The 24,360-nt window shown below is 41.0% G+C and overlaps 1 protein-coding gene and 1 pseudogene across 3 annotated transcripts in view; one reads left to right on the top strand and one right to left on the bottom strand.

Annotated features, from left to right (window-relative positions):
• Positions 1–360: 360 nt before the first annotated feature.
• On the bottom strand, positions 361–1,527 carry LOC145511445 (heterogeneous nuclear ribonucleoproteins A2/B1-like; annotated as a pseudogene).
• Positions 1,140–24,360, top strand: part of LOC145511447 (uncharacterized) — a 407,802-nt gene continuing 384,581 nt past the window's right edge. For all 3 annotated transcript variants that reach the window (XR_014057864.1, XR_014057862.1, XR_014057860.1), the window contains exons 1-2: positions 1,140–1,997; positions 3,787–3,879. The gene's annotated coding sequence lies outside the window, so the exon portion shown is untranslated. The remainder of the gene's footprint in view (positions 1,998–3,786; positions 3,880–24,360) is intronic.

Here is a 24,360-nt window from a genome sequence, read left to right as displayed (position 1 = left end):
TTACCCTTTTACAAGTAACCCTCAATTTGTAATTGTTTTATATTAAGAATATGTCCTAAATGAAGTCTATTATTTTTATCAGAAAGCATTTCCCTTTATTCTTAAAGAGTGCTTTTTAAAATCAAGGCACCAACATGAACTACTTTCAGATGGTACAGAATTTCTTATTTCTTGAGGACTCTGTGGTTGGCCATTTCTTTATTAGTTATCTGCAGCAAGACATCTTCCTGTGGCAAACAGGAAGAAGCTCAATATTGGCTTCTCCTTCCATAACTCCCACATCCTCTGATGACTTCTGGACCAGAGTCTCTTCCATCATATTGTTCCCCATGTTCCTGCTACCACCAAAGTTTCCACTCTTCACTGGATCATAGTTAGAAGGCTACTGGTTATAATTTCCAAAATCATAATTTCCATAACTTCCATAATTTCTTCCTCCATAGTTGTCATAACCAGCTTTGTAGCCCTCACCCTGGTTGCCATATCCAGGTCTTTCACCACCATATCCTCCTTTTCCCCCATAACCAGGGCTACCTCCAAAATTGCCACCTCTAGTTCCTCCATACCTGGAGGTGGCAATGGTACCATGGATTTGGCCACCCCCAAATCCACCACCACTTCCATATCCATCAGACCCTCTTCTAAACTTACTTCTAGGTTCTAGTCCAAAATTTTCACCACCACCACAACCACCATGAGAATCTGTAAAGCCAAATTTACCTCCTTTTCCATTTCTAGAACTTTGTACTTCCTACATTTCTTGTCTAGACAAAACCTTTCTAACTACTGCATTATGACCAAGATAGCATGTTATTTCTGCAACACAATCTTATCCACAGGATCATGGTTATCAAACGTAACAAATTCAAATCCTCTTTTCTTTCCAGACTGCCTATCAGTAATTATCGCAGTGGTATCAATTTTTCCATGTTCCTCTAAGTCATCTCTAAGATGATGTTCCTCAGCATCTTCTTTATTCCACCAACAAACAGCTTCTTCACAGTTACATATGCGTGGGTGTGTGCACTAAGTTGCTTTAGTCAGTGTTCCATTCTTTGTGACCCCCATGGACTGTAGCCCGCCAGGCTTTTCGTCCATGGAATTCTCCAACCAAGAATACTGGAGTGGGTTGCCATGCTCTCCTCCAGGGGATCTTCCCAACCCAGGGATTGAACTTGCGCCTCTTATGTCCCCTGCTTTGGCAGGTGGGTTCTATACCATGAGCTCCACATGGGAAGCCCCAAAGTTACATGAGCCCCTGGCTTTCCAGATTCCCCTCCTGCAATAGCACGTTTTGGCTCAACCACTGTCCCATCAACTGAATGAGGTCCCGTGGCCATGGCAGCCTCAACCTCAGCCATGGATGAAAAAGTTACAAAATCAAACCTTTCTGATCTTTTACTTTCAGGATCCCTCATGACTACATCTGTAAGTTTCCCTCATTGCTTGTTCCTCAAACTTTCTTCCATAGTTTCAAAGCTCAAGCCACCGATAGAGTTTATGGAGTAATTCCTTTTCTCTGTCCATCGCGGATTCAGACGCTTCAGGCTGCGTTCGCTGCAGTAGAGAGAAACCTCTGCGGAGGAACACGAACCGGACTCGTTCTGACGCCGGAGCGAAAGCGGCCGCCTCTGGAGAAAGGACACTGACAAAACCTCTAGGAGCACCTCAGCTGGGGTCTGGCGCTGTTGCTACTCAGTATAACATTTTTTAAAAGAGAAAAGGTTGCTCCACTGGCTGGAGCTTGGAGATGGTGCTTGTCAGCCAGAAGGCCCCTGGTTGTGTGCCGAATTAGATTCCTGTCAGACAGACGCCTTCAGATGAACAAATGGCAACCTACTCCAATATTCTTGCCTGGAGAATCCCATGGAAAGAAGAGCCTGGCAGGCTACAGTCCATTGGGCCCCAAGAGTCAGACCCGACTTAGCGACTAAACCACCACCACATATAGTCTGGGCTTCTTTCCAGAGGCTGCCGCCTCACTAAACCCTATCTGGGTAAGTTTAAGTGTGAGCCCTTTAAGAGGCGTCTCCCAGGTTCGTGTAGCCTTGTGGTCTATGGACACAAGCCCTGCTGGTTTTCAAAGCTAGATGTTTTGAGGAACCGACTCTCAGGTACAGGTTTTGAAAGTTAGGATGCCATATGTGGGGATCAAACTCTGCTCCTCAGGGAGAAGCTCTGGGTTTTCTGTTCACTCCTGATTGTGGGTGGCTGTGCTGGGGACGGCGTTTATGGGGAGATTGCGTCCCAGCCGTTCCTGTTTGATTTGACATTGCTGCAGAGTCGCTGTGTCCATGGGAGGACATGACCCAGCCTCCTCCAGCATGGCTATCTTGAACCAGAACCTCTCTCTTCTTGAGCCGGAGCCTCTTTCTTCTGCTCGGGGACATGAGAGCTCCAGGATCTCGGACCTTAGACGCAGAGACTTACACTAGAAGTGCCTTGGTTCTCAGAGGGTCTCAGGCCCAGCCTGGATTATCCCAGTGGTTCTTCCGGGTCTCCAGGTTGCAGGTGGCAGGTTGTCAGACTTCTCTGGCTTCATTCATAATGCGTGTGCGTGCTCGGTGGCTCGGTCATGCCAGACTCTGTAGCCTGCTAGCCGCCTCTGACCATATGATTTTTCAGGTGAGAATACTGGAGTGGGTTTTCATTTCCTACCTCAGGGGATCTTCCCCACCCAGGGATTGACCCCATCTCCTGCATTGGAGGCGGATTCTTTACCACTGAACCACCTGGAAATCCCTCATTTCTTAACAAAGGAACCAATTCTGATAATGTCTCCTCTTGAATACAGCTCTATCCTGTTGATTCTCTTTTCTCTGGAGAGCCCTGACTAATGCACTGCCATGATCAAGTAAGGCAAATATAGTGAACTGAGACAACGCTCATTATTTCAGGGTTATGTAGGTAAAATATCCAAAGGGTTTGGCTGGTTTCTCTGTTTTGAGTCTCAAAAGGCCAGGAGCAGGTGTCAGCAGGCTATGTTCCCTCTTGGAAACTCTACGGGGAGAATCTGTTTCCAAGCTCCTTTGTGCTGTGGAGAGAATTCGTTTCCTCACAGCTGCAGGTGGAGAAGGAAATGGTGACCCACTCCAGTACTCTTGCCTGGAAAATTCCATGGACAGAGAAGCCTGGTGGGTTACAGTCCATGGGGGCATCACAAAAAAGTCAGGCATGACAGAGCACACATGTGCACGCACATCTGCAGGACTAGGTTCTGTGTCTTTGATGGCTGTCAGCTGGGGCCACCCTTAATCCCTAGAACTCATTCATCAGTAGCTGCCCGGAACCTGCTGTATCTCAGAACCAGCCATGGCGTCAAAGCCTCCTCACACTATTCACATCTCTGTCTCATCTAATACAGAAGTATCTCCCTATGGTAAGGCCAATTGAGGCTACTAATCAAGACCAATTGATTAGTAGCCTCAATTCCATTGCAAAGTCCCTTTTGACATGTTAGGAGCAAAAGCCACGGAGACCAAAGTCCTACCTACCAGATTATGATGGGTTTGGATGGGTTTAACTGCCTCCAGCAATGTAAGAATTTCCATTTCCTCATTCTCCTCAAACAGGTCATTTTAGTCAAACAATGAGGACTGCAAACAAACTTTACATGTGATAGGTGAAAAGCCATCTCAGTGTTGCTTGTGTTTCATAGATTATTAATAAAGTGGGATTTAAGGCACTTTTTGATGCCCATTTCCAGTCAATATGCGAAAATCCAGACAGTGGGGCTGGGGACTGTGCGGTGGGAGTGTAAATTGTGGTAATTTCTCTGCCTGGCAGCTGGGCATGGAGGAGGAGCAGCTTGGAATGGCAGCGGACAGCCAGAACAGATGGACAGCAGCTGAATCAATCAGGAAGCGATTGCAATCTATGGTAAGTTCACCAGGACTGCTTTCGCCAAGTGCTGGCATGTGTTTTGATACAAAACCCACAAAGCCCAGTCTTTGTTTTAGCGCCTTGTGCCAAATGTGCCATAACATACATCACAGACTATTTATTTCTCACTTAAAAAAAAATTGATGCCAGGTTCAAGTTGCTTTCAAAACAAAGGATGTGAGGAACAGAATATTTAAACTGCAGGATGACTGCTGAAGGAAGAAAAGACAAATGCATAAAGGAGGCAAAGCACAGCCGGGCTTTTGATGGTTTGACATAAACTTTGTAAGATAAATACAAGCATTGACACAAAGTCCTGTATTTTATACAGAGAGCTGATTTCATGAAAAATAAAATTGATAGCATCTTGGTACTCCTTTCATAGAGACTGGGAAACCACATAGATTTGGATTTTACCTTAATATATAGTTAAGGAAGCATTTGGTGCAAATGACATGGATTAGGTAACAAAAAGGCTAAAAGTTCAAAGCCCTTCCCTTGGCATTGCTGTTATCAACAGAGTGGAAAATTTGATCAGGGCGGTTATTTTTTTAAATAAATAATATTTATTTATTTATTTATTTATGGCTGTGTTAGGTCTTCGTTGCTACTTGGGCTTTTCCCTAGTTGTGATAAGTGGGGTCTAGTCTTTGTTGCATTGCTTGCCTTCTCGTTGCAGTGGCTTCTCTTATGGAACATGAGCTCTAGGGCATGTGAACTTCAGTAGTTGCAGCAGCTGGGCTCAATAGTTGCTGTTAGTTGTGGTACACAGGTTTAGTTGCTCTGCAGCATGTGGGATCTTCCTGGACCAGGGACTGAACCATGTCCTTTGCATTGGAAGGCAGATCCTTTGCCACTGAGCCACCCAGGGAGCCCTGGACAATTATTTTAACCCTGCTGATACAGTGTCTGAAATATCAGACCAAGGTTCCTAGCATGGCGACTATATATGTAGACTTTGCCTTTTGGCAATCCACAGTTTGCTGTGCTATAGCAATATTATAGTAATGTAGTAGTACCTGTACTATTACTGTAACTAATTTGTGCACAGCCAATATTCATTTGATGCATTAATTTGACTTTCAGTTCAGTTCTGTTGCTCAATTGTGTCTGACTCTGCGACTCCATGGGCTGCAGCACGCCAGGCTTCCCTGTCCACCATCCAACCAATAAATCCTAAAGGAAATCAGTCCTGAATATTCATTAGAAGGACTGATCCTGAAGCTGAAACTCTAATACTTTGGCCACCTGGTGCAAAGAACTGACTCATTGGAAAAGACCCTAATGCTGGGAAAGATTGAAGGCAGGAGGAGAAGGGGATGACAGAGGATGAGTTGGTTGGAATTTGGCTTTACTTAGAAGAATAACAGAAATTTGTCTGCAATCGTGTTAATATTATGGTACTGACTGGAAGAGGGTTTTCAAAAGGCAGATTATGTTCTATTTCCAGAATTGAGTGTTATACATGTATGTTCATTTTGTGAACCTGTGCACTTATGGTATATGCACTTTCCTGAATTCAGCCTATAATTAACTAAAACATATTAAAAAAAGAAGGGTACATGGCAAGGGTGGAAGATTAAATTTGGTCCCATTTTTAAGTTGTGGAAAAATCTTTAAAATTACAGGTGGCTATAGGAAGTGGTTCCATCAATTCCAGAGACTGTGGTCTGTAGCCTGATTCTAACCCACCAATGTTTTTGGCCCATGGGTTTAAACAAAGATTAATTGTGAACCATTAAAAACTGAGGGAATTTACATCAAAATCCAGATTGTAGGATTCCTTTAAAAGTTAGTAGGTCTTATACCACTGGGCTTACTTTGTCACATAGCAACAATCTAGGGGAAAAATCTGCCTCCTGTACACAAGACCTGTGCTTTCTACTTTGTCACAGCCTTCACCATGTCCCATGGTCCTTCTGACCAAATGTGTGATCTGTATTGCCTGCCAGTCTGTCTGGTTGAATGTGCAATTACTGATATTCTGATAGAAAATTACAGTGAAGCACATAGACCCAGACACCTGATAGCTTTTTGATGTGAGGTGAGGTTTGGTTTACAAAGAACAGTGTTCAGTTCAGTTCAGTCACTCAGTTGTGTCTGACTCTTTGTGACCCCATGGACTACAGCATGCCAGGCTTCCCTATCCATCACCAACTCCTGGGACTTGCTCAAACTCATGTCCATCCAGTCGGTGATGCATTCAACCATCTCATCCTCTATCATTCCCTTCTCCTCCCGCCTTCAATCTTTCCCAGCATCAGGGTCTTTTCTAACGAGTCAGTTCTCATCAGGTGGCCAAAGTATTGAAGCTTCAGCTTCAGCATCAGTCCGTCTAATGGGTATTCAGGACTGATTTCCTTTAGGATGGACTGGTTGGATCTCCTTGCAGTCCAAGGGACTCTCAAGAGTCTTCTCCAACACCACAGTTCAAAAGCATCAATTCTTCAGTGCTCAGCTTTCTTTATAGTCCAACTCTCACTACTGGAAAAACCATAGCTTTGACTAGATAGACCTTTGTTGGCAAAGTAATGTCTCTGGTTTTTGATATGCTGTCTAGGTTGGTCATAGCTTTTCTTCCAAGGAGTAAGCATCTTTTAATTTCATGGCTGCATTCACCATCTGCAGTGATTTTGGAGCCCCCCAAAATAAAGTCTGTCACTGTTTCCATTTTTTCCCATCTATTTGCCAAGAAGTGATGGGACTGGATGCCATGATCTCAGTTTTCTGAATGTTGAATTTTAAGGCACCTTTTTCACTCTCCTTTTTGACTTTCATCAAGAGGCTCTTTAGTTCTTCTTCACTTTCTGCCATAAGGGTGGTGTCATCTGCATATCCGAGGTAATTGATATTTCCCTGGCAATCTTGATTCCAGCTTTTGCTTCATTCAGCCCAGAATTTCTCATGATGTACTCTGAATATAAGTTAAATAAGCAGAGTGACAGTATACAGCCTTGACATACTCCTTTTCCTATTTGGAACCAGTCTGTTGTTTCATGTCCAGTTTTAACTGTTGCTTCTTGACCTGCATACAGATTTCTCAGGAGGCAAGTCAGGTGGTCTGGTATTCCTGTCTCTTGAAGAATTTTTCGCAGTAAAGTATGGATTTGGTCATTATATGGTTAACCACATCCAGGAAGCTAGTCTGAGTGGAGAATCTGAGTCTGTCAATTGATCTGTCCCATTTGGGGTTTTTAAATATAGACAAAATCTTCATCACAGCCCACCATCCATATGTTCTGAAGACCACTATGTATTGCTTTGGAACCAAAGTCAGAGGGATGAATTCCAAATGAACCCAATGCATATGTTTGGAACAACCATAAAAAATTAGCTTTTTGGGTTGCAGCTGTGGTCCTTTTATTAACCACATCTCCAATCCCTGGGATATAAGCCTCACTTAAAAATGAAGTGAGGCAAGACTTGGAATTGCTGTAGTTTGTGCTGGAGTGGTCTGAGTGGCCTGCCCACACAATCACATCAGAAGAGGTGAACTGAATCAGGATGACTGTGGAAAGAGAGCCTCAGTGGAATCAGCCATGGCCCTCAGCCTCCTCTATTGGAGTCAGGGAACCGAGGGACGAAACCTGAAAACACAGATCCTTGCTATGGACAATGCTAGAAAGGCAATTACAACTCCAGGGTGTGAGGATGACATCCCATGTGTTGATCATCCATGTTCTGGCAACTACTGTTACCTAATGTTTCTAGCTAATGTGTGAACAGGTTCCAGTCTGAACAGGTCCCAGTTGCTGTCTCCTTTAGAAAGAGAGTGAATGTTAGAAATGAGCAGATGCCTGCAGATGTGACTGGGAAAGCTCTCAAGTCCTGTGAGTTTCAGTATTTGTCTTTGTTCTCAAGCTATAGAGCTGCTGACATTTTCAAAAGGCTGTGCACATAGCATTGGTGTTCCTGTCCTATCTTGGTTTTAAAATACTGTGGATTTTATAGGTATGTTTTTAATGTGGGCTTTGCTAAATTTTTAATTCTAAGATGGTCCTTCTCTAAATGGTTCTAGGGTTTGGAAAATGAGGGTAGAATCTGGAATTCCATCTTGTCATTTATGCCTGTTGTCTGTGAGCCCCACTGAGGGGGACAAAAAAGAGGTGCTTCATCAAAATAAAATGCTTATATGGCTGGAGAGGTTTAATAGTGAAGCAATGACATTGACATTCTTCAGGTCATTTAGACACCAGTACACAAAGAATCAAGTTACTTGCCCATGGTCATAGGACCAGTTAGCAGCAGGAATGATATTAGAACCCCAAACATTTAGTTAAATCAGGCTCCCTTTTGCCAAGTAAAGTTGAGAAGTGAAACAACAATATAAATAATTTCATTCAAGGACCATTTGGAGTGTGTCAACAAGATGACAAATACTTCTACAGAAAGTGAAGATTTATGTCTATCAAAATACATATGTTCCCAAATATTTCCATCTTTGGTGTCAAATATATCACAGCAATTGCTTCTGTTCTTTCTTTCTTTTTTTTATGTAGGGTTTATATATCTATTCTTTGCATTAATCCAGCACCGAAAGTATCCTACTTCCACCGCCTATAATCGTACTTCTTACCCTGTATTAAAATGGCCTGTTTATTTGTCTGTGTCCATACTAGATGGTAAGCACAGAGGGTCCACAGAACAAGGGATGTGCAGAGCTTGTCACAGAAAAACAATTGTCAGGTTGTCAGAAATTTTGCAAGCTGTTTCACAACAAGCTATCAACTTGAAATCCTCCATGGGGGAAGTCTTTATACCACGCAAATTGGCACATGGTATAAATCAGATCTTCTTCTACCTCCCCAGAGCCAGTTTACAACATCTTCCCACATCCCTGTGGTCAGAGACCTTATTTGTTTGACTCATCACGGTATCCTTAGTTGTGCCTGTTTCATAGTAGTTGCTCAGTAAACATTTGTTAAAGGAGTGAATGATACTTGAATAAAAGGTAAATGAGTGAAGGTGTCTGTTGGTTTCTTTCCAGTCATGATTTCCTATAATTCACTGAAAGCTAGCACAGGCAGTGCAATGGACTCTCTTAGCAGAGATTGCATTAATAGTTTCTAGCAGACATGGGAAGTCCTTGGTCCTTGGAAACAAGTGAACTTGGATTTGACTCCCAGTTCTGTTATTAGCAGCTATGAATTGTAGGCATGTTATCCTTCTTCTTGAAGCCTCTGGGAATTTTTTCCTCTTCTATAAGAAAAGTTCATTAATACAACTTGTGGTGCTGTCATGAGGGTTAAAGATAATGGTATATAAGGCACCAGTGCACAGACGCATAGTCTCTGTGCAAAGCCACACTCTTGGAGTCATATCTCAAATACCAGGTACATTTTCCTGCAGGCCTCACACATTGCCCATGACACATTCAGCTTTAATATATTCAAAGCACCTAATTATTTATTTGCTTATTTATTATTTGAAACTTTCTTTCTTGATAAAAGAGACAGACCAGGGACCTTACCTGTTTGCTTTGTTGCTCTATCTCCAGTGCCTTGAATGGTGCTTGTTACACATAGTAACTCTTGATAAATACTCTTTGAATAAGTAAATGAACAAACAATGAATAAATTATATTCTTATTTATTAGGAAGTAGTCTATAGCATCGCTCAGAAACTATGTACCACAGACCAAATACAGCCTGCCACGTATTTTTGAAAATAAAATTTTACTGGAACATAGTCATACCCATTCACTTATGACTTGCTCTGGTGACTTTTACATGACATCAGGAAATCTGAGTAATTGCAACAAAGATCATATGGCCTATAAAGCTGAAAACATTTACTACCTGGACTTTTATAGCAAAAGAAAAAAATAATTTTTCTGACCTCTGATCTATAAGATCATCTTGGAAAGTCACTAGCTTAAAGTTCAGAAAACTGAGGAATTTTCTCAACATTGCTAAATAAATTGGTGGTGACAGGGAAGAGGAAACAGGTCTTAGCACACTGAAGCATATTATCCTAAGACCTGGGAATTTGAGGGAGACATCAACCATCCCCCTCTTCCAGGCAAAACATCTCAGCTCCCAAATAGATGAATGGCTGTACTATTTTAAGATATCTCAGTGCTAATCTGCTAATCTCTTTTCTGAGTTTGGATGATTATATTTTTCCATAGGTTTTTTTTTCTTTTAATACTGGCATCAAAGGAACATTTGGGGTGCTTTCAAAGGGGAGGGTGAAGTTTGAAATGGCAATAGCACTGCAAAAACATGCCCGGCTGAACTCCAAATTCTCATCATGACAGCAGTATGTAATTATTGCACTAAACTTTGAGAAACCTGATATTATGCAAATAAATCCCAGCTGCATTTTATGACAGCACATGCAATTTTTATAAAAAAATTTTAAATCTTTTTTAATATGGAAAAATTCTTCTCTTACAGTATTTGGAATTAACCAAAGATACAGTGTAATAGAGTATAATAGCTTAATTCAGTACAAATGTCGTAGTACATTGAAATGCTCCTTTAGATAAGAAATTCTTTTTGGTGTATGTTAACATGTGGCAATATTTGCTGCTGCTCACTGTTTGAGGCAGTAAGAGGGCTGTAGAATTTGCTGTGGTCCTGGGGTGATGGTGGTAGTGGTGAGGGTTCCATTTTTCACGGCAACAATATGTAACTTGAGAGCTAAGAAATGAGGAGTTAGGCAGGTAAAGAAAGGCAGAACTGTGTTTAAGGCAGTAGAGAAAGTCTTCACTAAGGCTGAAGCACAGGGAGCAACGGGGAGAGAGACCTGGGAAGATGCTGGGAGGTGGTGAGAGTTATTGTCTATCAAGTACTTATTAAGTGCCAGGCACTGTTGTAAGTACTGTGCATGTATTAGCTCATTTAATCCACACAACAAACCTGTGAGAGAGGTGCTATTATTATCCTTATACGTGAGGAAATGGTGAACAAAACAAAACAAAACCTTGCCCAGTGTCATTTAGTTAGCAAGTGGCAGAGTTTGAATTTAAACCCAGGAGTGAGGCTCAAGAAGTCACACTCTTAACCAATGGGTAATGCTGAAGTTAACTGTCAACGTCCTTGAGTGCTTCTTTTATGTGTTTGTGCTTCTCCAAAGAATCTATTAGGTTGGTACAAAAGTAATTGAGGTTTTGGACCATGAATTTTAAATTATTTCAACTAAGCTCAAATGCATCTTTATTAATCAAAATAGGAACCATACAGTTAACACATTTTTGCCAATGAGAAATAAGTTTGTTTATTCCTATAGCATAAAAATCTGTGTTTCAGGATTTGATAAACTCTTGGAAAGCATTTTCTGCATCCTGCTGGTTGCAGAAGTGTTTTCCCTGCAAAAAGTTGTCAAGATGCTTGAAGAAGTGGTAGTCGGTTGGTGAGAGATCAGGTGAATATGACTGGTGAGGCAAAACTTTGTAGCCCAATTCATTCAACTTTTGAGGCATTGGTTGTATAACATGCAGTCAAGCATTATTGTGGAGAATAATTATTGGGCTCTTTCTGTTGACCAGTGCATTGCAGTTTTTGGTGCATTTCATTTGCTGAGCATACTTCTCATACTTCTCATATGTAACAGTTTCTCTCAGATTCAGAAAGTTGTAGTGGATCAGATGGGCAGCAGACCACCAGTGACCATGACCTTTTTTGAGTGCAAGTTTGACTTTGGGAAGTACTTTGGAGCTTCTTCTAGATCCAGCCACTGAGCTGGTCATCACAGGTTGTCATATAAAATCCACTTTTTGTCACATGTCACAATCTGATTGAGAAAACGTTCATTGTTGTTGTGTAGAATAAGAGAGGAAGACACTTCAAAAGGACAGTTTGTTTTTTTTTTTTAATCTGTGGTCAGCTTGTGAGACACCCACTTGTTGAGCTTTTTCACCTTTCCAATTTGCTTCAAATGCTGAATGACCACAGAATGGTCAGTGTTGAGTTCTTTGGCAGCTTCTCATGTAGCTGTAGGAGGATAGCTTTGATCAACCCACTCCAGTACTCTTGCCTGGAAAATCTCATGGACGGAGGAGCCTGGTAGGCTGCAGTCCATGGGGTCGCTAAGAGTTGGACACGACTGAGCGATTTCACTTTCACTTTTCACTTTCATGCATTGGAGAAGGAAATGGCAACCCACTCCAGTGTTCTTGCCTGGAGAATCCCAGGGATGGGGGAGCCTGGTGGGCTGCTGTCTATGGGGCCGCACAGAGTCGGACACAACTGAAGCAACTTAGCAGCAGCAGCAGCAGCCTTGATGATGACTCTTAATCGGTCGTTAACTTCTGATGGTCAGCCACTATGCTCTTCTTCAAGGTGCTCGTCTCCTTGGCAAAACTTCTTGAACCACAACTGCACTGTACGTTCATTAGCATTTCCTGGGCCAGATACATTGCTGATGTTGCGAGTTCTCTGCTGCTTTATGACGCATTTTGAAATTGAATAAGAAAATTGCTGTATGACTCTGGGAGCTCAAACTGGTTATCTGTATAACCTAGAAGGGTGGGATAGAGCAGGAGGTGGGAGGGAGGTTCAAGAAGGAGGGAATATATGTATACCTATGGCTGATTCATGTTGATGTATGGCAGAAACCAACACAATATTGTAAAGCAATTATCCCTCAATTTAAAATTTTTAAAAATTAAAAAAAAAAGAAAATGGCTTGAATTTCTATAGTCTAAAGTTGCTATAAAATAAACAGCAAGTGATAAGTCATCAGCAAAAATAATGTAAGAAATGCATATTAAAATGATGTATAAAAGTGAAAGTGAAAGTCACTCAATTGTGTCTGACTCTTTATGACCCCATGGTATATACGGCCCATGGAATTCTCCAGGCCAGAACACTGGAGTGGGTAGCCCTTCCCTTCTCCAGGAGATCTTCCCAACCCAGGGATTGAACCCAAGTCTCCTGCATTGCAGGCAGATTCTTTACCTGCTGAGCCACCAAGGAAGCCCAAGAATACTGAAATAGGTAGCCTATCCCTTCTCCAGAGGATCTTGCCGACCGAAGAACTGAACCAGGGTCTCCTGCGTTGCAGTCAGATTCTTTACCAACTAGGAAGCCCATCAGTGAAGCCCAAAATGATGTGTAACATAACCACATTTAAGAATGTATTAATATTCTGATATCAAATGGCAAATTTCAACAATACAAAAGCTGCGTTTACTTTTGTACCATCCTAATAGAGGAGAGCTATTAGAATTAATAAGTAAATAGAATAGTGTTGCTGGATATAAGCTCAATATACATAATCAGTTGTATTTCTCTTGAGCAGCAGCAAGCAAACAGAAGATAAAAGTAAACAAAAATACTGTTATTGAGTACACTGGAGCTGCCTTCTGAAGTCTGTGGGGAAGAACAGAGTAGCTAAGAAAAATCCTATTGAGGTATATCAGGCCTTCACTGAGTCCATTCTTCTTCAAAGACTGGCAGCAGGACAGAAGTAGAGAAAGATTCTGAGGCTTGTAGAAAGTTAAAATTCTGACTAAAAAGTACAAAAACTCCTGAGTGACCCCCAAAGCTGGCATCCAGACTATAAAGCAAAGTAAGATTCCCTATGGTTCAGAAAAATGGTGGCTCATCTTTAAAGTATAAAGAAACCTTTGGTATCTGCCAAGGGTCTGATCTTAAGCCTTGCTGTATGGAAAGTTCTCATCCCTCCCTTATAACTTTTGAATAAATGGTGAGCTGAATCTAATTAAAGTGGCAACAGGCTAGACTCAGTTTACCTACAGATCAGATTTCTCAATCCCCCTTATTGTCAGTGTCTCAGAAGTGATATGGCCTTTTCTCGGAATTAATAGTAGTTATTTTTGTATCTACTATCTTTTAACATAAAAATTTGACACACATAATGGAACAATAAAATGTAATTCATGACCAAAAGGGAAAAAAGACAATAGAATCATGCCCAGAAATAGATACTTTGTTGGTATTTTCAACTGGGGCTTTAACTGATACATATGTTAAAGGATAAAATGATTAAAAAAGGAGGACTAAACAGTTATACCCAGTATTCATGAATTAGATGACAAATTATTATAAAGATGTGCTTTATAATTGTTTTATAGGTTTAGTAACAAATCAAAATACCAGCAAGTTTTTGTTAAAACTTTCCAGTCTGATTTTGAAATTTGTATAGAAATTCAAGGGACTGAAAATATCTAAGACACTTTTAAAGAAAAAGACAGCTGGGAGAACTTACTTAAATCAAGAAATCAAGACTTGTTATTGTTATGTAATTATTACAATGTGATGTGGGCACCAGAATGAACTAATGATCCAATAGAATAGAATAAGGTCCAGAAAAAGACCCACATACATGTGATCGTGAAATTTGTAACAACAAAATTCTCATACACTCCTAAAGATGTAGTTTCGTTCAGCTTCTTAGTAAAACAATTTAGCATTGTCTAGTGAAGCTGAAATTATACATATTCTATAATATAGCAATTCCCACTTACAGATTTATACGTAGGGTTGCCAGATTTAGCAAATGAAACTGCAGGATACCAGCTAAATTTGGATTTCAGATAAAGAACAAATGAATCTTTAGTATAGATACACTCCATACATCAAGTTTGGTGTTTACTTGAAATTAAAATTTAGCTAGATGTCCTTCATTTTATCTGTTAATCCTAAATATATTCCTCAGAAATGTGTGCATAGACACATGAGGAAGCAGAAGAGGAATGTTCATAGCGTTATTTGTAATCACCAAAATCTGGAAACAGCCCAGTGAACATCAGTAGTAGAATTGAAAAGTAAATTGTGGTATGTTCATATAATGGAACACTCTGCAACAATGAAAAAGATGAACACTAGCTAGACTCAACAATGTAAATCAATCTCAAAAACTTAATGATTAGTGAAAGAAACCAAAGACCACAATCATCCATGCTGTAATTGCATTTGTAGGCAATTCAAAAAAAGAGAGAGAGAGAAAGACATACTAAACTGGTGTTTAGTAAGGTATCTTTAAGTGGTAAATTGTAAAGAGATTTTCATGAAAGCCGAGATAGTGGTTACCTTTTCACAGAAGAAAGAGACTATTTTTGAGAAGGGCCTGAAGTGGATTTCTGTAGTTCTGGTGAAATTCTATTGTTTGAGCTGTTTGGTGGTCACTCAGGTATTTGCTTTCTGTGTTACATTTCATTTTAGGCAGATTTTTTAAAGGAGTAAGAATATAATACATTCTGTAACTAGCTTTTTTTTATAATAAATACTTTGTAGTTCTCTTCCTTGTCTATCCTGAGATGAAATTCACAGACGGTATAACTTGTTTATACACACATTATTAACAGTAACAAAAAGTTAAAATGTCTTAACTACAATATAAAGAGATAAATGTAATTTACTATGAAAAATTATGCATTTTAATCTGCAAAAAGCTTGGTCCTATCTTCATTTGTAGGCATAAGGAAATAGTGATAGTTGTATGCTTACCTCTGTGTACTGAATCACCGTGAATGTGACAGAGAAATTGTATTGGTGATTTAAATACCATGAGCAGTTGCTAAAGGTTGAGACTTTTCTGAAAAGGTAACAGTTCTTGGTAAGGTTCTGGAGAAAGTAAAAAAGAAAACAAAAGCCCTTCCCTACGTTCACATTGCTAGAAAATTGCTTTATATCAAAACTGTACCAAAAAAACACACTTGAAATTTATGTGAAAACAAAGTCTGTGCTAAGATAATTATAAATAGGCTTCTCAGCTACAGGATTGTCCTTTTAGAAGAGGAAAAATCTTTCAAATTTTGGGACAGTTCTCCCTTATGAAAATCAGCAGGATGCCTGAAACCTCCAGCTTTCCTGAATGTGTGTGGTGCCCTCCAATCATTGTGTAACCAAGACAGCCCTAGAAACTTCCAAAACACCCTTTCAAAACTGTACCACCTCTGCTTAGAACTACTAGCCTAAATCTTGACATTGTGAAGCTGTTAGAATAACCACAGTTGCTATAGAACTAGACTCTTAAATTTTTCTAAATAATTTTCTTTTATTGCATTTCTTACAAATTTCATTAAATGACAGCAAAATACATGCAGATTTATTATTAAGGAGATGACAATCTGGAGTTTTATCTGGTAGTCTTAGAGTTAACATAGAAAATTCAGCGGTCACTTTCCATCTCAACTTCTGTAATGCCCAAAAGAGAGGGGAAATGTAGGCAAAGATGGTACTAAATGGTAGGCAAATTTAGAATCATTGTTTGGGAGAACTAAGAGAAATGACCAAGCCCACACAGTGCCATCCCCAACCATTCAATGCCTGGTCAGACATTCTTGTCAGAGATTCAGTTGATTCTTACTATTTTTTGGAGGCAGCTGTTTTTGGAGCTAGCCAGCATCCATCTACAGTGGATAGGAAGTCCCGCCTCATTACAGGATTCCTGAGGCTTATGGTGGGGAAGAGACTGGTGAAACAAGATGGGTCTTACTGGCAGCTTCCAGGTAGGACTTTTAACATTTCTCATAAGAAATGTTATCGATGTCTATCACTGTGTAATCATTTGGAAAGTTTGTTATTTATTCTCAGACACTTTGAATTGGAATTTGCTGCCTCTGCCTATGATAAACAGTAGTTAGAAATATGCTTGATTTGAAGGAGAGTAGGCCCTGGAAAGTTTTGCCATTTGGTGATGGTGGTGTGGAGGAGGGTGGGAGGGATGCAGATAAAAATGGGAATTGAGTTGTTTTCTAGCATATAAGCTAGTATATTTTTTAGATCCATGATTTCTCTGTTGGATTATAAATGCTTTGAAGAAATTTTGCTTTTTCTTCCTTTGGAGAGAATGAAGTTCGGGTCTGAGAGATTCTGTTATGTATTTCTAAATAAAACTAAATGTTACCTTTACCAAATGCTTTCTGAAAGCTCTCACATCTTATACAGGTTGCACTTCTATACCAGATTTTCAGCTCCCTGAGTGCAGTATCTGTTTCATCTTTGTAGTCCCCTTACTAGCTGAATACAATTTGTCGAATACAGAAACTAATGAACAAATTTACCTCCAGGCATTGCGAAGACTGGGAGCCCATTAATTTGGCAATTAAAGGACAAAGTACACTTTCTGAAATTGCTAACCAAGGGATAATTTAAAATGGAACTTTACATTCTATTTTTATTCTTACTTTTATACTGAGTTATTTAAAGAATAATATCATTCTTCCTGTTCATAAATTTTTAATGAGCATCTATTGTGAAAGTGTGAAAGTGTTAGTTGCTCAGTTGTGTCCCTCTCTTTGCGACCCCATGGACTGTAGCCTGCCAGGCTCCTCTGTCTGTGGAGTTCTCCAGGCAAGAATACTAGAGTAGGTAGTCATCCCCTTCTCCAGGGGATCTTCCCAACCCAGGGATCAAATCCGGGTCTCCCACATTATAGGCAGATTCTTCACCATATGAACCACCAGGGAAGCCCACACTTGCACACATCATTCTTCCTGTTCATAAATTTTTAATGAGTGTCTATTAAGTGCCAGGTATAGAGAATATGAGATGGAAAAGACTGACAAAGTCCTTGTTTTTCCTCAAGGAGCCTATAATCCAGTGGATATTTGTTTTAATAATGTAATAATCTGTCTTTACATTTTATTTATAACAATGATTCAAAAAATGGATGACCAGTTCCCAGATCATGTGGATTCCCACCTATTGTATTAATCCACATGCTGGGTCTTTTGGGAGGAAGTAGGTCTATGATTATTCCCATACATGTCTTTTAATCTGACTCACCCTCAAGTCCAGGTTTCCCTCAGTTCTCACCCCCACCTCAGTTTCACACTTGCTGGCTTGAAAAGTGGTATTTGTTGTTGTCATGCAGTTGCTAAGTTGTGTCTGACTCTTTGTGACTCCATGGACTGCAGCGTGCCAGGCTTCCCTGTCCTTCACTGTCTCTCAGAGTTTGCTCAGATTCATGTCCTTGAGTCATTGATGCTGTCTAACCATCTCATCCTCTACATCCCCCTGCTCCTTTTGCCTTCAGTCTTTCCCATAATCAGGATCTTTTCCAGTGAGTCAGCTCTTCGCATCAGGTGGCCAAAGTATTGAAGCTTCAGCTTCAGCATCGGCGCTTCCAGTGAATACTCAGGGTTGATTTCCTTTAGGACTGACTAGTTTGATCTCCTTTCAGTCCACAGGACTCTCAAGAATCTTCTCCAGCACATTTCTTCAGAGTTCAGCCTTCTTTATGGTCCAGATCTCCCATATTTTTTGTACATTATCAGATGTTCTTCTTTCATTCTCACTGTCCACCTTTTATTGGCAATCATCAAAAACCTACCTGGAAGAAAAGGATTTGAATGGGGATGTTTTTCACAAATAATCCTCAATGGAAATAACAAACTTCAGGAAAAATGAATATCAGTGTCCTTGTGACCAAACTTTGAAGTAGCATATTACTGCTCTAGTGACATGCGAAGGCCCTGAGTCATGGGACTTTACAGTTGGAAGTATCTTGAAGGTCATAGGGGTGGTCTGAGGATCACCTACATTCTGACCATCTGGAAGGCTTATTAAAGATGCAGGTATAGGCACCCATTCCCAAGAATTTGCATTTTTAAGGTTCTCCCAGGAGTTCTTTAGCTCACCTTCACTTTGTGGATGGGGGTGCTAAAGTGAGCTCTAAGGGCCCAGCAAGTGAACTTTAGAGGCTACATCAGAACCAGAGGCTGGATCCCAGCCTAGCGCTCTTTACAAGGGCTATGTCTTGTGGCAATGAAATGCCAAGGAAAACTATCAAGTGCCTCTTCTGCCTCTAAATCCCTTTCCTCTCCTGAGTCTTGAGGTAGAATAATCAGTGATTATAAAGAATAAGAGGAACTTGATCCCTTTTCCCTAGTGTATGCCAAATATTTTTCCCTGATGAAATTCATGTGAAACTTAGATTCCACATATTTCCTTCCCACACAAATGGCCACCCTGTGCTCCAGGTCTCTACCAGTCTCCACGCTGGAACCTGGAGGGAGATCTGATCTGGCCCTGGTATAATCACAATAGGCAGCTGTTGGCTATGGGTGATTGATGGGCCATGGATTAGCTGGGTCTTGGTGAAATCTATACATGTTCTAGGATTGTGAGAACTTCCTTGGTAGGTTGTAGTTGTCTTTGCTTGCTTCTGTCAACCCCAGTCCAAACCACATACTCACAATCCCATGAATGTGCCTTAGAGAGGAAACGGCAGCCATAACTGATACATTTCCTTTTGCAAGCTCATTTCCATGCCTCAAAGACATAGGTACTGGCCAGGAACCAAGCTATCAAGGAGCAGAAAGGATCCGAGAACTACTGAGGTTCAGATAATAACAATCGTCCCTTGGTATTGGGGGGGATTGATTCCAGGACCCCCTGAGGTGCCAGACATCCATGGATGCTGAAGTCCCTTATATAAAATGGTATAGTATTTGCATATCATCTATACACACCCTCTTATATACCTTAAATCAGCTCTAGATTACTTATAGTACCTAATATATTGTAAATGCTATATGAATAGTTGCCTGCCTGTGCACATTTAAGTTTTTCTTTGCTTTTTGCAACTCTGATTTTTTTCCCAAATATTTTCAATCTTCCTTTGGTTTACTCCATGGATGCAGAATCCATACAGAGGGCCCACTGTTCGGCCCACTGTTTAAAAATCAACAGAGCGAAGGCATTTCAGCAATCAGTCAAGGACTGCTTTAAAAAGGAAAGATGATACCCCAGTGGGGAAAGATGGGGTCCTGAAATTCAACTGCCCCAGCTGTCACTGATTCCATGTCTTGTTACTAAGACAGAACCTTCACAAGTCTGCCGCTTTGTGAGTCATGTGAGGTGCTGACTCTAAGAACCCTGCTGAACAGACATGAAGTACCTGCTGCACAACTGAGGCAACACAGGGCATGAAACAGCTCCATCTGCAGGCCCCTTCTTGCAGGCAATCAGTGCATGTCCACAGGGACAGGGATGTGATGGAGTCAGGAAGCAAAGATATTTTCAACTTGATCCTGGTTTGGGGATTGGCATAGCCTTTGTGTGAAGGCAGTTGTTTTTGTTCCAGGATGGAGCTGGCCTCCTTTCTTAACACACTGAATAGTAAGCCACTGTATGCTAATTGTCTATATTGTAGAAATGCTGGAAATGAACTCATGTTGCTAAGATATCATACAGATTATTGAGGAGTAATAATTGAGGAGTAATAATAAAAAATATTGTTTTTGTTTGGTAAAGAACAGTAGCTTTTCCTGTGTTAATTAGATGAACTACAGTAATCATCATCATCATGATAGTAGACATTTATTTAGCACTTGCTAGGTATCAGAAGTACTTGATTTTGATGATCTAATTTGATCCTCATAACCATCCTATGAGAATGGAATAATTATCCTCCTTTTACACAGGAGAAAAGTAAGGCACATAATGGTTAATTCATTTCTAGTAAATTACACATCTAGTAAGTGGAGAAGTTGGGAATCAGACTCAAGCAGAGTCCAGAGCCTATGTTTTTAATCTCCTATACAATATAGCTTCATTAACTGTACTGTTAGCATATGAGAAATGGTGGTGGATTGAACTTTATTGAATTGCTCTTTCTTTCAGTTACTCATTCATTTATTTAATAAGCATTATTTAAGTGCTAACTCACTATGAGACATTAAGCTCTGTCATAAAGATGAATAGGACAGTTTTGCCCTCAGGAAACTCACTTTGTGGGAGGAAGTTGTGCATCGAAATAAATGATTATAAGTGAAATGTAATAATATAATGAAAGTGCTTATAATGTGTTTGGTGAGGACACAGAGTCAGGGAAGGGTTCCTGGAGGAAGCCATTTTCCATCCAGGTCCTGAAGGTAAGAAGGAGTTTGGGTCAGAAGATGGAGAAAACTAAGAACCCAGGCAAGAAGAAGTTTCATTATGCATTGCTGTGTGCAGTGTCCTCCATTGGCTTTTGGGAAGGACACAGACCAGTTTCTACTCTGCTGAAGTAGAGTGTGGGAGTTGCATTGACAAATAATCAATGAAGAATGTGTTTACAGCATGGATTCAAACAAACAATATTTCCACTTCTGGGAGAAGGAGGGGGAAGCTGGGGACTTCTCCATGGAGGAACATTTTGAATCGGGCTTGGAAAGATGAGAACAGTTTTTCAAAATTGATAAGTAGAGAAGAGGAAGATTGTGGGCTATTTAAGGAATTATCTGTTAAAAATGGAAGGAGGCACATGGGGGTGGATAATGGGGACCTTGAGGATAGCTTGGTGCCAGTGCTTGCAAAGCCTGGAGTGCCACATGAAGAGTTTTGGAGAAGCACTGATAAAATGTGGACACTTTTCCAGCAGAGGTATTGCTAGGGAAATTAGAGTTTATCCCAGATCAGTCATTTTCAAACTGGCTTTTTGCTTGTAGGACCTTTCTTTCAAACACAGTCTGAGATAAAACCCTAAGTATTAAACCATAAAGAATGGAGCCATTCTAGTTGGCATGAGCTGGAAAGGCTCAGGAGCCAGGTTGCTCAGCCCTCACCGAGGACTTTATGCAACATAACTTAAAATCATCCTACAAATGAGAGGTCTGAGCCTGGAGAACAGGGTGTTTTCACCCCATCCTCAGGCCAGCTTGTTAGGCCACAATCAGGCACATGGCTATTATTTCTGGCAATACAGCAACAACAATGGCAGGTTTGCCCATTGGTGCTGATCTGATTTGTACATGGAATAGCCATTCACAGTTGATCAGTGGTGAGCTGAACTGCGAGTTTATCCATATAGGTATCCACATTGCTGAAATGAGGCCCTTGGATGAAGCAGAGTTCCTGTCTTGAGGATCTCTCTTCCTCAAGGGAATCCTGGCTGCTTGAAGGAATTACAACTTCAGAGTTACCTCTCCCTTTCCCACAGTAGAACTTGCCTACTGGGAGAATCTGGCTTCATGCTGAGGGTTCACTGCCAGAAAGTGAAATGAAAGCCTTCACTGGATCTATGCACCTGGATACCCTGGGGAGAAAGGAGAGAGGGAAGGAATATTTCATTTTTAGAGTTTCCAACAACATATCCCAACAGGTCAGGTTGCGAGGAGAAACTGTGATCCCTGAAAGCAATAAGCTGGAGAAGGCCCCCATCAAAGAGAAGACTCCCCAAGGAGAGTGAATCAGATAAAATTCAGGACACCCCATCAAAGGAATTTCTGATAAGGCACAAGTAACTTTTTAGCATGTCTCAAATGTTGCATGGGGCATACTTATACTAAAAAAAAAAGAAAAAATCAGTAATTTGTCATTCAAATTTAATGAGATGTTCTGTTTAATTTATTTGGTAAATCTGGCAATCCTATCCTCAGGCCACCTCTCCCATGGAGGAGTGCCCCCTTTCTATCTGCCCTTGAATTGAACTTCAGCCCAGGTTTCGGTCCAGGGGCTCAGTCCAAACCCTTTAAGCATGAACCCAAGCTTCTCCACACTGCAGTTACAGGCAGCCTGTCCAGCCAAGAGAACAGGGCTGCACCCTCCAGAGCCCCCATGATTCCCCCAGCATGCTCCTTTTGAAGTCCTGGCTGGTTGGTCAGAGGCCAGCATGGGGCTTTGGCAGGGTAGGGGATTAAAGAGGCCTACTGCCTGATGAATAAATGTTTACAATAACCACATTCCCTTCTTGACTAGCTGGGGAGTTTCCATCAGAGCTGCTTTGCCATGAGGCAAGCTGTTTGCTTTTTTTGTTAGAAGTGAGTTATTGGTGCCTTGCTGCTGCAAACAGAAAACATCTGTGGAGAGCCCACAAACAGGAAGCTTTGGAGGGGAGAGGGGGGAAACTCACATTGCCTGCTGAACCTGCATGTCTGAAAAGGAAGAATATAAGTTAAATCAATAACCCTCAAGTACGAGCTAGCACCAGAGTGTGACAAGGACCAAATGGCACTGAGCAGGCTTTGTCCTCAGTTCAGTTCAGTTGCTCAGTCGTGTCCGACTCTTTGTGACCGCATGGACTGCAGCATGCCAGTCTTCCCTGTCCATCACCAACTTCCGGAGCTTACTCAAACTCAAATCCATCGAGTTAATGATGCTATCCAACCATCTCATCCTCTGTTGTCCCCTTCTCCCACCTTCAATCTTTCCCAGCATCAGGGTCTTTTCCAATGAGTCAGTTCTTTGCATCAGGTGGCCAAAGTATTGGAGTTTCAGCTTTGTAGGCTTTGTCCTATGTTTCCCTTTTTATTGAAGCTGGCTGCATTAAAGAGAGGTTTAGTTTCTGCTAACTCTAATTCTCCAAGGATGATGGCAGCTGCCAAAATTATCTTTCTGTAAATACCCTCGTATGCAAGTGCAGCTACAGGAGAGGGATGCTGTCATAAATTATAGATGATCTGTTTCATTGGAGCATCCAAACATACATACCATCCTGAATTGCTGCAACTAGAGGAAAGCAAGCAAAAGAATACACTTGACAAGTTTTCCCCAGAGGATACATGAGCTTCATGTGTACTGGCTGTGAGATTGACTTCAGTGTTCTGCTTTCCCTGGGCTAGCAGGTTGAGAACATTTTTAGGAAAGAATGTATAGTGGCATTGAAACTATGAAGTGCCAGGAATCGAACGGATATGGCTAGAGAAGGGAAGCAGGTAAGAAATTTACTCTCCATCTTTTCCCTGAGAAAAGCAGGATGATGAGGAGATAGAGGAGAGAGGGAGTCAGAGAGGTGGAGATGGAGACACACGCCCTTTCCTTGGCCTAAAGCCAGTCTGCATACTCCTCAGGATTGATGTGCCTATGGGATTATATAACTCATCCAGAGGACCTGGCTCTGTGACTTCTTTAATGATCTAGGCTAAGGAAAAACTGAATTCAGCTTGATGAAATTTCCAGTGGAACATGAAGGTCAGGAGCAAGAGTAAGCTCAAGTCATATTAGGAATATGTCCTTGTAGGTGGTAAGGATGATATAAAGTTATGATTAATGCTTGGCAGTGGAAAAGAAAGGAAAAAAAAAAAGAACACCTGAAAATGGATAGTTAGCAATTCTGATAGATAAAACATGTGAGTTGAGATTTGGCCAAGGCATGTTTCCTATTCCTGCCATATAATCTGGTTGATGAATCTGTGATTCTCAAAAGGCAAAGTCCACTAGGGTCACCTGAGGAATATGCCTTAAAAAAGAAAACAGAACAGTGATTCAGGGCTCCATTCCCAGAATCTAGTTCTAAAGGTAAATTGTGCAAGCAGTTCACCAAGCACACTTCAAGAAACAGTATTTTGAACGTGTCTGGGTAATTTGCATCTGTGGGTCATCAGGTAAGGCGCTCTTCCTGACTCCTGATTCAAAAAGAACCAAAAGAAGGTTTATGAGTAGGAGCTTGGGAGTCAGTGAAATTTCAGCTTCACTCCTGGAGTGTGATACTTGCTAATGATGATCTCAAGTAGTTACTTAACCTCATTGACCCTCAGTCTGCTCATCTATAAATTCAGGATGTTATAATATATACTATAGTACATGCCACTCCACGTGATTCCAAGGATAGGCTGAGATGATGCATGGAAGGAACTTAGCA

This window comes from Giraffa tippelskirchi, chromosome 6 (assembly GCF_054371585.1).
Source record: "Giraffa tippelskirchi isolate mGirTip1 chromosome 6, T2T-mGirTip1v1.2.pri, whole genome shotgun sequence".
NCBI classification, from domain to species: Eukaryota; Metazoa; Chordata; class Mammalia; order Artiodactyla; family Giraffidae; genus Giraffa; species Giraffa tippelskirchi.
This window is presented reverse-complemented; position numbering and strand designations above follow the sequence as displayed.